Source organism: Narcine bancroftii, chromosome 10 (genome assembly GCF_036971445.1).
Source record: "Narcine bancroftii isolate sNarBan1 chromosome 10, sNarBan1.hap1, whole genome shotgun sequence".
Taxonomy (NCBI): Eukaryota; Metazoa; Chordata; class Chondrichthyes; order Torpediniformes; family Narcinidae; genus Narcine; species Narcine bancroftii.
In genome coordinates, this window is record NC_091478.1 from 17,842,119 (window position 1) to 17,856,882 (window position 14,764).

Below are 14,764 nucleotides of genomic sequence, written 5' to 3' on the forward strand. Positions count from 1 at the left end.
ACACTGTCTCTTGAAGATGTCTTCAATAGAGTGAAAGCTGGTGCAATGTGATGTTTCTGACTGAGTTAACAACTCTCTGGAGTTTTTTTCCCATCCTGTTGATTGGCACCTCCATACCAGACAGTGGTGAAACTGGACAGAATCTTCTCCACGATACAGCTGCAGAAATGTTCAAGAGTCTTTGGTGGCAGGAAGTGCTACTGCTGGTGAGCCACCTTCATGATTGCCTCGACATGAAGTCCCCAGGACATATCCTCAGAAAATGTCAGTCCTTGAGGATGCTCAAAGACATGAAATGGCCAATATTAATGCTCGTGTTTCTTTCATTTTGTTTAAAGCAATCTCTGATGAGCTTTGTCATACTCTAAAACTCCAGTTTGCAAAGATTGTCAAAATGAGCTAACGTGCTAGGTAGTTATTTTCCAGCAATAAAAATGTTGAGTCAAGGTTTCAGGGATCTGAAGCAGAAATTCCTTAATACTTGTTACGTGGATCCCACATCAAACAGAAAATTAAAGAAACGCAATGTCATCACCATGGTCAGTCTGATATTGGGTAGAGAGACACAAAGAAAGCGCATTCAAGTCAAATTTAAGTGTTTGTATTGGGAGACCAAACAGACAATCAGCTCTTCTCCCATTCTTACCCTCTCAGCATGGCCAAGATCCAATATGGGCCATTACAAAACCTGTACATATGTTTTCCATATCCCCAGGGAAGCCGTTAGCCCACTTAGCCTTCCAGTTGTAGATTCCATGATAGATACTACCTCAGCGTATGGTCTAGAAGAAACAATCAATAGTAAATCTAAGCCCATCCATTGATTATGCAGGAAAGCATTGAAAACTTTGATTAAAAAAAGATGAAATGGACCTCTGATAACTGGGTACTAGAAATAAAATTATTGGAGTATTGTTTACGGACAATAGTAAGTTTTATAGCTAAAATTATAAATTTCTCATGTAACTGGTGCAAAGTCAAAAATGTTTTACTTCCAGGCATCTTTCAATTGATTCTAAATATACTACATACTTGAAGAAAACTACGGCACAAAAAGAATTGTCAACCATTAATTTCAATTTCATATTCTTGCAGTATTTCATGCATTAGTCTTTATAGCCTGGCAGTAAATCAGCAAAAAATTATGGCTAGTAAACAGCCAATCTGGGCACTGTCATTCAGCTAGGAGACCCAGAGATTTTGCAGCCCTATTAGGATTTCAGTTTTACATTATCATTATAATCTCTACTGTGCAACAAAATACATGAAAGAAAATTATTTACCAATTTTAGACTGCTTAGATTTTAGATTTACTACTGTATACTGTACAATATTGTCCTTTAAATATCATACTGCATGGTCCTCTGTTACAACTATGGTCGCAATAATAAAATGGGTGATTTTCATTCATCGAGGACCAAATTCCTATCCAAGAAATGTGTATTTAACAACTGGAAATCAGAGAATCTTTTCAGATATTTATAAGCAAGCCTAAAAAGCATAAACAGATAGGACGTTACTGGGACATAGAATATAAGAGCAGGAAGGTTATAGTACTTGATAAGGTATTAGTTTGGCCCAAGGGAGGATATTGTGTACATGTCAGGTCATCACATTATAAGAAATACATGATGAGGGTATAGAGAAGATTCACCAGATTTGAGCACTTCCAATGAGAAAGAGGGACTGGATAGGCTGGGTTTGTTTTCCTTGGAGAAGAGCAGGCTATGGAAGGGCCTGATGGAAGCCTGCAATTTTCGGAGGGGCATAGATGTGGTAGATGGGAGGAAGATCTTCCCCATAGCATATGTTTAGGGTGAAGAATAAACAGAGGGGATTTGCATAAGTTTGGAATCTGGGTTGAATCTGGAACATAATACTTGAATTGGTAGTGGAGGTAGGGATCCTCACAACTTGTAAATATTTAGACACGCACTTGAATTGTCAAAACTTAGAAGTTTGGTAAGTGGGATTAGTGCAGATTTAAACTCGATGGTCAACATGGACATAGTGGGCGAAGGGCCCGTTTCTCTGATATATTATTCTAGGGTCCCCACCAATTAAAGTTTTCTTCTGGAGTTCATGGACTCTGTCCACAACAACCAAGCATTGAAAATTCACTCACAATATGTACAAGGGAAGTGATTTTTTTTTGGAAGCAGTCCAAGAACAGCAAAGGTACCCTACACCTGCTTCCAAAAATAAAAAGCTTGTCCAAAATCACTTCAGGATCAAAACCAACTTGTGCCTCCAAACTTAACCTCAAAGGAGATTGGACCTTACCAGTGTGCTGTATCAGCCAAGACCTCCACAACTTCTGCTGTTGATGAGATGCAGCACTGGGTGAACTCAGCACCATGTCTTCCCCAGGGGCATATGAATAAAATTCCACACCTCAAAATGACTAGGCCTTGGCCAGGACCATTTGGTGACATTGTTCCTATCTCAAACTGAAATCTAACATCACATACCAAAATGTACCTTAATTTTCTGGTGTTGATGAAAACATGCAGATATTTTGTCCTCCTAACAGATCGGACCTGTGATTTACATTGTAATAATATCCCTTCTTATAGAACCGCAGTCTTCCATTATTGAATACCTTACACCCAATCTTATGTGGAAAGGTGAAACCAAACCTATCAGTGAGCCAACTCTTTCTGTTCAGGTACTCGATCCACAGGCAAATAGATACTTATTTGGCAAATAGATACTTATTTGGCAAATAGAACCTTATTTGTGTTCTATTTGTGCAAATGTGCATATCCTAGAGTTGCCCACCATGAGAAAGCATCTCCATAAGAGATAGCTGGAGTCATGTTGGATGGTGAAAATAATGGGCATTTTGATGAGGTGCTATAGAATTCCCAAGATAGAGAGAGACAGACTAAAATGAGGGCAGTTTACTTCGTTCAATGTATTGGAGACATGGACAATTCAAATGAATATTGCTGAACAGCTTTTTTTCCCATATAAAACAGTCAAGATCTGTTTCCTTTATTGTCATACAGTAAGTATTTAGAAATTGTCAACTTTTGTACAAAACATAATTTTACACAGTATTTTTCATTTTAAATGAAAAATTGATGAATCTCTCCCATCTAACTTCTAAAGGTAAGTTAGTCTATATCAGTCACAACATTAATAGTTTGCATCTTTCAGTTAATCATGTGCTACCATAGATGAGATGGGTAGGATCCTGAAAGTTCAGTTTAACTCCGTCTGTCCATTACATTTCCAAAATGGGAATTGTGGTGTGTTAGCATTTGTGTTTGAAACCAGGATTAGGTCACCTAATCCTGCCAAGGTTCAAACATAATGGCTAAGATTAAGAGCAACTTACATTTGATTTTATCACTTTGATCCTCTGACAGAATCACACTTTGACCTCTTTGTCTCTCACCTTCAACACTCTTCTCATGAAATGTAATATGAAGAGCAACACCTTTACAACCTTCTGGATAGTACTGAGTTAAACAATTTTATAACGTTACACCAGAATTCCTTTCTACATCTCCCCTGCACTTTTATTTCTTTACCTATTATCTTGCCATCCCCAGTTGCAGACCCCGCCCCGAGGACTCCCAACATCTAATAACAATTGGTACAACAATTGTAATTAGCTATATGGAAGTTCAAAACTCTGTATATGCATATGCTTGCACAAGACTCTCAAACCTTTGGACAGGTAATGGAAGCAAAAACCAACTTAGTGGAACTGATGGACTTTTAACATTCGATTCAGGCTGTTTCCATTTAAAATTCAAATCATTTATTGGCCTTGCTCATCCTTATCTCTGTTATTTCCTCCAGTTCTATACCTAGGTAATCTACACTCCACAAATTCTAACTTCTTAGTCAAGTCCAAATGTAATTACGCCTTCATGGTCTACAGGTCCAGGCTCTGGACTTTTCTGTGTGAAAAGTTTGTAGTAGTAAAGGTAACATATAGATTGAAATTGTTATAATCGTATGAGTAAAACCAAGCAGTGATGTATTTCAGTTTGTTATCTTCCAGCTATTTTAATCAAATAAAATGCTTACAATATAAGATAGAACATAGAACAGAACAGCACTAAACAGAACTTTCAGTCCATGGCATCTGCACTGATCATGATGCCCACATTAAACTAAAATTCCACAGTTCACAAAAATGTTGGAGAAACTCAGCAGGTCACTCAGCATCCCCAGGAAGTAAATGGCAAACAATGTTTCAATCTTGAACCCTGGTGCCAAAAGTCAGGAAGATGCCTGAATAAAAAGATGGGAGAGAAAGGTGAGGGGGGGGGGGGGGGTGATGAAGGGGAAGGGGGAGGAGAAGGAGGAACAATAGCTAATAGGTATGAGATAATATGTGGTTACAGGTGGGAGAGTAGAAGAGAACGAGGTGATGAGGGAGTATGCAGGGAACTAAAACTCTGATGCTAGATACATATTCCTGTGTCTATTAAGGAATCTTTTAAAAGCTACAATCATATCTGCTTCCACCACTACTCCTGGCAGTAAATTCTAAACACCTACTATTCTTTCTTTCAAAAATGTTGCCCTGCACATCTCCTTTAAAATTTTCCCTCTCACCTTGAACTTGTATCCTCTAGTATGGGACACTTTTACCTTGGGAAAAGAAACATTCTGACCATCTATCCTATCAGTGCCTCTCATAATCCTCAGAAGACCAGCCTCAGCTTCTGATGCTCCAGCAAAAACAACTTGGATTGGTCTAACTTCTCCCCATTACTCATGCGCTCTAAACACTTCTCCCTAGATTGTCATCCTGTCATGGTGGAGAAGCTTGTGTTCCTGCGATCCTGAGAGTGATGCCGTCTGAAGCTATGCACTTGGAAGGGTCATCCATGGTGGTAAGATCAAGGGTATGATCCCTGACAAAAAACAATCCAACCAAGACAGATGAAGTTATTCTGAACTCAAGGGCTGCGAAGGTGGATGAAGGCCGCAACAAATCCATCATCATGGTTTTCATGCCATTGGAATTAGTTGGTTGATTTGTGAAGTATTGTGGGCTTCTTGGAGTGTAAAGTTAAACAAATACAATACAGGTGTCTTCACTCTGTGGATCAACGAAACGAAGGCCATCGTTCTCGACTACAAAGGATAGCCACGACAACGACTCTCTAAACTAGACTACATCCTGGTAAGCCCCTTTCTATATACTTTATATCTTTCCTGTAATGGACTGACCACAATTGCACACAATACTCAGTGGAGCCTGAGCAAAGTCCTATATTGCTGTAACATGGCTCCCTTACTCTTATGCTCAATGCTCTGGCCAATGAAGGCAGCATGCCATGCACCTTGTTTCCCACCTTATCTACTTGACTGCTTTCACAGAGTTACGGATCTGGACCCCATTAAGCGCCCTCTATGAATTGTATGCTTTTCCCTTATATTTGACCACTCAAAATGCTCATTCTGCTCCAGAATAAATACCCTCTGCCATTTCTCTGCCCGTATCTGTAACAGATCCATATCTTGTATTCTTTGATAGCCCTCGACACTGTCCACAACTTCACCAATCTTTGTATCATTTGCAAATTAACTAATGCACCTATCTACTTTATTATCCATGTAATTTATGTACATGTATAGTAGAAGCAAAAAGGAATCATATACCAATTGCTGCAGAATGCCATTGGCCACTGGCCTTCAGCCCGAATAACAGCCAGCCATCTTCCACTATCCTCTGTCTTCCATGAGCCAGTCAATTCCAAATCCAAATCAATTCTGTACCTTCTAAATTTAATTTTTATAACATGTTGCTGATAATAGAGCTTCTGCTTTAATCATTTGGACCATATGGGCCAAATTTAAAGAGGCCACAGCTTCAAATTATTGTGGAATTACTCCAAAAGATTATTAGTTTGATAAATATTTCTCTGGTGAGATTGAACTGTTCCTGTTCAGTTTTAGAATCATATTTTTTTTACAAAACAGGAAGTAGGACAGTGGAAAGGAGAGGGGAGGGGGGCTCTACAGATGCCAATAAATTTTCAGCCAGTTTCTCCCAAGAGAGAATTAAATATTGGGAAGATAAACATTTTAAAATTCTTTAAGGTTCTCTTTACAACTATAACATGTCATCCTTGGTAACTTCCTCATTAATGCAAACAGCAAATCTCTCATTCCTTTGATATCTTTTCTATATTGCACACTATATGTTTTGTATCGCCTTTTTGTATTTGTGTGTTTAGATTAACTGGCATACTTTTGAATTGTAATTTCCATGTTATTTGTAATCCATCACCACCACTCAAACTCTATTTCTTTTACCCTACTCTCTTGTATAATCCTTACGCCACTTTTGCTAACCTTTTGCAGTCGCTTCTGCCTGGACTCTGGAATTCTCTTCCAAACTTCTATTGCCTTCTTCTCTACATTAAGGCAGTTTTTTAAAGTTCTTTTAAAGAACAAACCTTCCTCTCTCAATGTATTGTTCTTAAACTTAAGCTCTGTTTTTATAAGACATACCATGGATTGCTATTTTTATATTAAATAGGAGTGGCACATTTGGCATAGCAGTCAGCGCAACTTTGTTACAGCGCCAGTGACCTGGATTCGAATCTGGCGCTGTTCTGTAAGGAGATTGTACATTCTCCCTGTGTCTGTGTGGGTTTCCTCCGGATGCTCCAGTTTCTTCCCACCTTTCAAAACGTGCCAGGGTTTCAGGTGGTGCAATTGGGCAGCATGAGCCGAAAGGGCAATTTTCCATGGTGTATGTCTAAATTTAAAAATTAAAATAGCACTGTTATTGCCTCTCAATACAAAATCAAGGATTCTGATTTTTTTTTAATGATGTTATCGACTTAACTGACCATCTTTAAATGCCTTGTTTCATTTGTATTTCTTTTTTCCAGCCTTACTTTCCAAATATAATATTTCACATTTTTCACATGATTTCCCTTGTGAAAACTTCACAATATGTTGAGGGATGCAGAAGTTAAAGGCCACATATTAACACAAACAAAATTCCAATAGAACAATGGAGTCAGTGGAGTGAAGTATTTATATTGGGAAATTATTAGTCAATTAGCATTCAAATTGCTTTATACTTGTAAACATGCAAAACCAGAATTTCCAAAGCAATTTTTTTGCCCCAGATTTTTATTTTGCAAGCCTGTTCTCCTTAGCATTGTGAACAGATCATTGAACTGCCAGATTCAGATAAACTTTTTTTTTTGTTTGCGGAAGCTGATTAATCCATGTCCTCCTTTCCTGTTGGTTGGTTTAATCAGAAAATATCATGCCTTTTCTTTATCCGATGCAAGAACAAAATCTGCTCTGGACCTGTGACATATGAAGAAAATGCGAGGCCAATTTAATCAGTGAAATAACTCTGAAGTTTTATAAGACATCCCTTTGTCACATCTTGCTAAAATGATGGGGCATCTAATCCCTTTATTTTCTTGCCAGTAAACAACTGCCTATAATCTATACAAACAGTTATTTGTTTTCTTGTGTCTTTTACTGTTCATTGCAAGGATCACACTGTTGCTTAATTGGACGTGTGCTTTTTTTTTGAAACAAGGGGAGGAGAAACCCATGAATCTTTAAAGAGGTTTAACTCTAATTAAATCTCTTCTATCTGATCAGATGTAAGCTTAAAGCTCAAGTGTAGCTTCCAACAAAAGGGATTAATGCATTCTCCATTGTTAGGATTACAACATTAGAAACAAAAATAACAGGGAGGGAATGTGAAAGGCAAATTGTTCTAGATTATCATTTTAGATAATGGTGCAACTTTTTCTCTTGTTTTAAGCAGCTAATTTGTTGTGCCACAATATTCAGGTGTTGATGTGCAGGTTGGGAATTATTGTTTGAGATGGTATCTGACATGAAAGCATTCATGTCAAGTTACTTTGTCAACTACTTGAGCTGGGCGTTAATTTGTTTCAATTAAATGACTTAACACCTCTGTTAAAATAGCACTCTGTGAAATTTGATATGGAAGACATAAACTAAAATAATATCACAGATTATAAATTCCAGTTTTGGATTCTTACTGGGTAAAGACATACCAGCGGTTCAAATCAAGAGAGAAAATCCCAGTAAAATTGCATTCATGTTGACCATGTCTGTTTAATAAGTTAACAATCACTTTGATGGTAATGAAATGTAAAATAAATATTTAATTAATTAATTTACATATATCCAATTAATTGAGGAATTGACAGGCATTTGAACGGGGCATTAGTAGAGACACCGTGTAAAGATGAGGTATATCATTGGAGGGAAAGTTGAGGAACATTTATGCAGCAATGGCCTTCACCTCTCACTTTTCTTCTCTTTTTCTCTCATTCCTCACCTCATCTCTTTCATTCATCTTCTCTGTTGATGTCACAAAAAATGGTGGTTTTATTTTGGTTTTTCATTGGAAAGAATGTGTTTCTGAACAAAACTGAAACTGTATTGACTGCCAAACACAATGAAAAGGAATGCAATGGACCATATCTTTTTAGTAGATTTCTGTGGTCTGTTGCATGATGTGATGAGTTTCTTCTTTCTGTAGTTTAGTAGCTTTCTCCACTGTTTGAAGCTACAAACTAAGGGGTAAATTCGCAAATGCTGATGTTAAATGTCAATCTGGAACATCATAAGGATTGGTGACATTTAGAGGTGAACTGCTTATTGAGGACACAAATAATTATCAGTGGGCACCTTCTCATCCTTGCTGAGTTCCTCAGAAAGTTTATTCTTGTGAGGAGTGTTCTGAATAACCAAAGCATGCAATAGGCCAGATCTCTAAAGACAAATGTGTACACATAAAAAAAGGGACTTTTCCAGTATTCTGTGATAATGCGCAGTGTCCAAAATAGTCCCCAGCCAAAAGAAATGGTACTCTTTCAGTACTGGTTTGTCGAGAAGTGCTAAAGCAATAAAGCATGATGGCCCAGGAAATCAGATGTTTTCCTTAATTTTTCTGCACTGTTTATGAAAATTAATACTGCCTAGAGTGGAATGCAATGACCCTTCTTCTGGATTGAACTAGGCAATTGCAGAAAGTTCATGGGGCATTTCCTGTCATGAATCATACTGTTATGAATCAGCCCCTTTCTATGTTATATCTGCCCTCCTGGAGAAATGGTTGCTCAAGGCCTTAGTTGAGGGGAAAGAGATTATTTCAATCAAACTGTTTCTTCCCTTAGCATTCATAACCTGTTGAGGTTTCCACAGTGTTGAACAAAAATCTGTAGACACCGTGGTTGAAGCAAAAACACAAAGTGCTGGAGAAGCTCAACAGGTCAAACATTGTCCTTTATGTAGCAAAGGTAAAGATACAGAACTGATGATTCGGGCTTGAGCCCTTCATCAAAGTATGAGAAAGTGTCGGCAGGCGTCTAAACAAAAGAGTGGGGGGGGGGGGGAAAGTTGCAAAGGCAGGAGCTGATAGAAGGAGAAAGGAGGGAGGGGACAGCAGCAGTGAGGGGGAGGAGGGATGGCTGGGTGAGTAAGAGAACTGGAAAAACAGGAAAGGGGAGGGGAAAGAAAGGGTGAGCAGGTTTCGTGGAAGGCAGTAACGTCAATGTTCATGCCATTTGGCAGGAGAGTGCCCAAATGTTTTTCCACTAATTTGCAGGTGGTCTGGGTGGGAATGGCCATGGACAGACATGTGAGTGTGGGATTGTGACTCGGAATTGAAGTGGTTGGCTACTGGGAGGTCACTGTTGTTGCGAACAGAGCGGATCTGCTGAGCGAAGTGATTCCCAGTCAGCGACTGTTTTCTCTGAATTAGAGAATGCCACAAAGGAAGCATTGCATGCAATAAATAAGTCCTCTGGAAATACAAGTGAAGTGTTGTTTCACTCAAAAGGGCTGTTTAGGGCCCCAGAATGTGGTGAGGGAGGAGGTATGGGCGCAGGTGTGCCACCTCCTATGGGCACAGGGGAAGGTGCTGGGGGGGGGGTGTGAGGGGTGGGGAGGGATGAGTTGATGAGGGAATCACAGAGGGAGCAGTCCCTATGGAAGGCCGAGAGGGGAGGAGAAGGAAAAATGTGTCTGGTGGAGGGATCCTGAAGTAAATGCCGGAAATTTCGACAGATGTGTTGGATGCGGAAGCTGGTGGGGTGGTAGGTGAGGGTGAGGGGGATTCTGTGTTTGTTGCAGAGGAGGACAGGGCAGAGGAGTGAAAAATGGAAGAGATGCGGGTGAGGGCCGAGCTGATAGTGGTGGAGGGGAAGCCATGTTTGTGGAAAAAGGCAGATATTTTGGAAGATCTGAACTGGAAGACCTCATCCTTGGAACAGATGTGGTGGAGGGAGAAGGGGATGGAATCCTTCAGGGGACAGGGTGTGAGAAAGTGTAGTCCAGGTAGTTGCGGGAGTTTGAGGGTTTGTAGTATATGTCGGAGGAAAGCTTGTCTCCCAAGATGGAGACAGAGAGATCCAGGAAGGGGAGGGTGTTATCGGAGATGGACCAGGCGAGTTTGAGATCGGGGTGGAAGTTGGCCGCGAAGTGGATGAAGTTGACAAGTTCATCGCGTGTGCATGAGGTGGCCCTGATGTAGTCATCACAAGCCCAAAACGTCAGTTATGTATCTTTACCTTTGCTACATGAAGGGCACAGTTTGACCTGCTGACCTTCTCCAGCAGTTTGTGTTTTTACTGAAGTTCAATGTGTGTTTATTATCATATGTAAGTATAATATGCAGATTCCCCTTGCAATTGTTCAGTTGTTGGAATGTGCAATGGAGAGGGGGGATGTTGTAGATCAGGGAGACCTTGGGGTGCAAGTATATTATTCCCTTAAAATGGTGACACATTGAAACAAAATAGTGAAGAATGTGTGTGACATGCTTGGCTTATTGGTCAGGATATTCGAGTATGAAATTTGGACGCCATGTTACAGCTGCACAAGACATTAGTGAGACCACTTGGAGTATCTTCTGCAGTCCCGATCACCAGACTATTGGAAGGATGTGATTAAGCTAGAGAGGGTGCAGATGGATGTTGCCAAGGCTGGAGGGCTTCTGTTAAAAGGAGAGACTGAATAATTTTGCATGACTTTCCCCAGGTGAAGGATGCTGAGGGGTGATGTTATCAAGGTTTATAAAATTGTAAGGGGCATAACTAAGATGGATAGTCAGTCTTTATCTCAGTATAAGGAAATTTAAAATTAGAGGGCATAGGTTTAGGGTGAGAAGGGAAAGGTTTGAATTAAAGGGTTATTTTATGAGGAAAGATCGAGTAACCTGAGATTATTTTTAAAATTTAAAATTTTTAAACTTTAATTTAGACATACAGCACAGTAGCAAGACATTTCTGCCCACAAGTCCGTGCTGCCCAATTACACCTAATTAACCTACAACTCCCAAAATGTCTCAAACAGTGGGAGGAAACGAGCCCCCAGGAAAGGCCATGCAGTCATTGGGAGTACGTACCAACTCCATACAGACTGCATGGGATTCGAATTCCAGTCCCAATCGCTGGTGCTGTAACAGCATTGTGCTAACCACTACACCAAACATGCCACCCCATGATTAGAAGGATGAGGGAGGATCATAAAGGGACCTATAAATGTGACAGGAATAGATAGGATAGAAACAGGGAGACTTTCCACAGACAGGTGGACCATAACTAGGGGGCATAGCCTCAAGAGTCATGCGAGTAGATTTAAATCAGAAATAAGGAGGAACTGCTTCTCCCAGAAAGTGGTGAATCTGCGGAATTCTCTACCGAAGGAACTGGTGGAGGCTGCCTCACTGAATGGACTGAAGTTACAGAAAGAGAGTTTTTTGAAGAATAAGAGCTTTGGGGAACAGGTGGGTAGGTGGAGCCGAGTCCATGACCAGATGCAGAGCAGATTCAACAGGCCAGATGATCAACTCCTGCTCCCATTTATGAAATCCTTAATGGCGACCTGAGGTCCATATTTTTCATTCAGAGGGAGGAGAGTGGAATTACAACATATAAAAGATATTTAGATAGATACTGTACATGGTCACAACAGGGATATGGGCCAAGTGAAGGCAAATGGGATGAGCTCAGGTGTTTTGCTCCATGATTCTATGGTTCCATAATTAAAATTAAAAACATTTAAAAGCACACAAATAATTAAAAGATTATTAAAACTTAACTCATGTTAAAGTCTTCTCACCTTGAAATTAATGATGAGATCCTGCATATGCCAGGTCCAGGCTTTCTTCGACCAGGATATGTGTTCCAACTTTGCACAGGATATTAGTCAGGATTCCACTGATAACAGTGGGGAATTGTACCTTTTTCTGTGAGGCAATCTCTTGTGACGAGGATGACCTGCTTGCATATGTTGAATACAGAAATGGCTAATAAGTCCAATGTAGAAACCACGCTTGCTTCAATAGAAGGAGCAGGAGGTGTCAAAGCACATGGCCAGGCCACCCGACCACTTGAGTTCAGACGACCTTGGCTCTGGTGTGTACTTGATGGAGGCTGATCAGATTCCCAGCAGTTCTGAAAATTAGTTCCACTCCCATTTGAGCTGCCCCATTTGGACTTCATGGGAAGTCTATTGTCAGAGCACTGTCAGACCACTAACCGTCTAAATGTTTGCACTCACTGAAACCCCAATGTTGCTCAGAATAGGAGGAGCTGTGCTCCTTATCTTGTTGACTCTGGACTTCTGCGTGCTGCCAGGGCATACACTCAAGGTTCTCACTAACATCCTGAATGCTCCTCCTCTAGTTTGAGTGGTCATGGGCCAAAAGAAGGATGGAGACTGGCCCATGGGATTCAAGAGGGTGCTGAAGGCAAGAAGGGCTCCCGAAGGACCTCGGGTGCTGAAGGCTTCCTGATCATGTCAGAGGCTTGGATCTGGAGCTCAGGTTATCGGTGGTTGTAAGACTGCTGGAGATGCATCCATAGACGCTCAGTGACTCTGAGGGACTCTCTTTGGTTTCTCTTTCTTTTGTACAGTAAGGGGCGCCTTACGGCAGGCAGATGGCAATTTCGTGTAATGTTACATGTTCTGTACTATTGCATGTCAATAAAAGAATCTTGAAAAATGGTGCACTTTATACAAGGATGCTTTGAATACATCACTGAGTCTTGTTAGTATTACTGGTAATTTTGTTTTGTGACCAAGCTTTGAATAGTGTGACTGTTTTGTTCTGCCCCACTGAAGCTAATTAAGATCAAATAGCTTCAGTGCTATGGGAGTTGGCCTGCGAGAAGATATTGACATTGATTCACTTACCCTTCCAGTGATTTTGGAAGATTTCTTGAGATCATATTAATATTATCTTTTGCATTCATTAAGATGTCCAACAGATATAGTCCAAATCTTAGAACCTTATAGAAGAGCAGGGATCACTGCTACCCAGTTCTGTCCAGGTCTGAGGTCTCAATCTACTGCACCCTTTTCTTCAATTGACCAAAACATGCGTAGGTGCATTGAGGGCAACGGTGAGTTTGATCAGCAGTGTCTGCCTTTCTTGAGAAGTAGCTCCCTAGCTGAGGGACATGGTCCCGTTCTCTAGCACCTTGCCATAAAGATTTAATGTCATGCAGCAGGGGTTGGTAGAGCCCTCTGCCATGTTGATTTTTTTAATGCTTCAATGAAAGAATGAATGATGGCTTGAGGCCTAAATGCTAAAGGGGCCCAAATTCAAGTGCTGCGTGTTCTCACAGCTCAACAACTGTGGTTTGAGTGGCCTGCTCAAGGAACTCAACAGGTTGAGCAGCATCAGCGGGGGATGACGAGGGGGCACGAGGAAGGAATTGTCAATGTTTCAAATCAAAACCCTTCATCAAGACAGATCTGCTATCTTCAGATTAGTCCCATTCCTATTCAATCTCCATCAGTTGATTCCATGAGGTCTCGTGTCAGTATACAGTCCAACCACTAACTGCAATTTAAGGACTTGTGATTGCATTCACAGAAATCCCTGGGTTTCTCCAATTTATTCTGGGAACTGTTTTATTGGGAAATGCAAACAAAATCTGGGTTTACTAAAAACTCCCACTTAAATATGCTTTACTCAATTCAACGTTTTCTCAATTACTATGTTCAAATTCTCTTTATTAATGAAAATGTTTTTAATATAATTCATAACCCTTAAGCCTCAATGTTACAAGATGTTCTCAGTGCAGTCTTTGTCAAGGAAAACTTCAGCAACTTGGCACTGTTTGATTTCCTGACTGCTGTAGAGAAATATGCATCAATGAACAGGGTAAGTCACCAAAACAATGCTTGTTATAAATACTTATATTTCAAATGGGGGAAAATGAAATTCTTTGAAATAGTGTAAGATTAGTATGTATCAAATTATTCTTGTAACTACTCTGCTTTTGGAAGGAAATAAAAGGACCTATAGACTGATAAACTATCATTAGTCATCCTGTGTCAGTGGATGTAAAATTAAATATCACATGCACACATTTTTGGCTCTTTTCAGCTGGTTCTAGGGGCATAAGAATATTTATTGTTTTAAGTGGATTGGCCAAAGTGGTCACATTTTACCCATGGATATTTTAACGTTCAATTCTCAACTGGATCCGTTCCAACGTATCTATTTACAGATCTATAATACTTTTTCATCAAGCAGGTATCCATCATACTGTGGTCCACACATCTGTTACACATACAAAGCAATCTTAAAAAAGACTTAAAAAAGAATGAAAGCTTTTAATTTCCTGCATTTTTTTTTGGATGTCTTTGCGTGTGGGGGTAATGGGGACCTGGGACTTGCAAACAGCGATCAATCTAAGGAGAGCCAATATTCTCCAACTGACCAGAAATTTTCCAATAGGAATTAGCCTCTCTTTGACCTCAG

At 40.1% G+C, this 14,764-nt stretch overlaps 1 long non-coding RNA gene across 1 annotated transcript in view; it reads left to right on the forward strand.

Annotated features, from left to right (window-relative positions):
• The window catches only part of LOC138743899 (uncharacterized), a 116,702-nt gene extending 103,552 nt beyond the window's left edge, over nucleotides 1-13,150 (forward strand). Inside the window, exons 6-7 of the long non-coding RNA XR_011345103.1 lie at nucleotides 4,766-5,152; nucleotides 12,675-13,150. This is a non-coding gene — a long non-coding RNA (uncharacterized lncRNA). The remainder of the gene's footprint in view (nucleotides 1-4,765; nucleotides 5,153-12,674) is intronic.
• The last annotated feature ends 1,614 nt before the right edge of the window (nucleotides 13,151-14,764 follow it).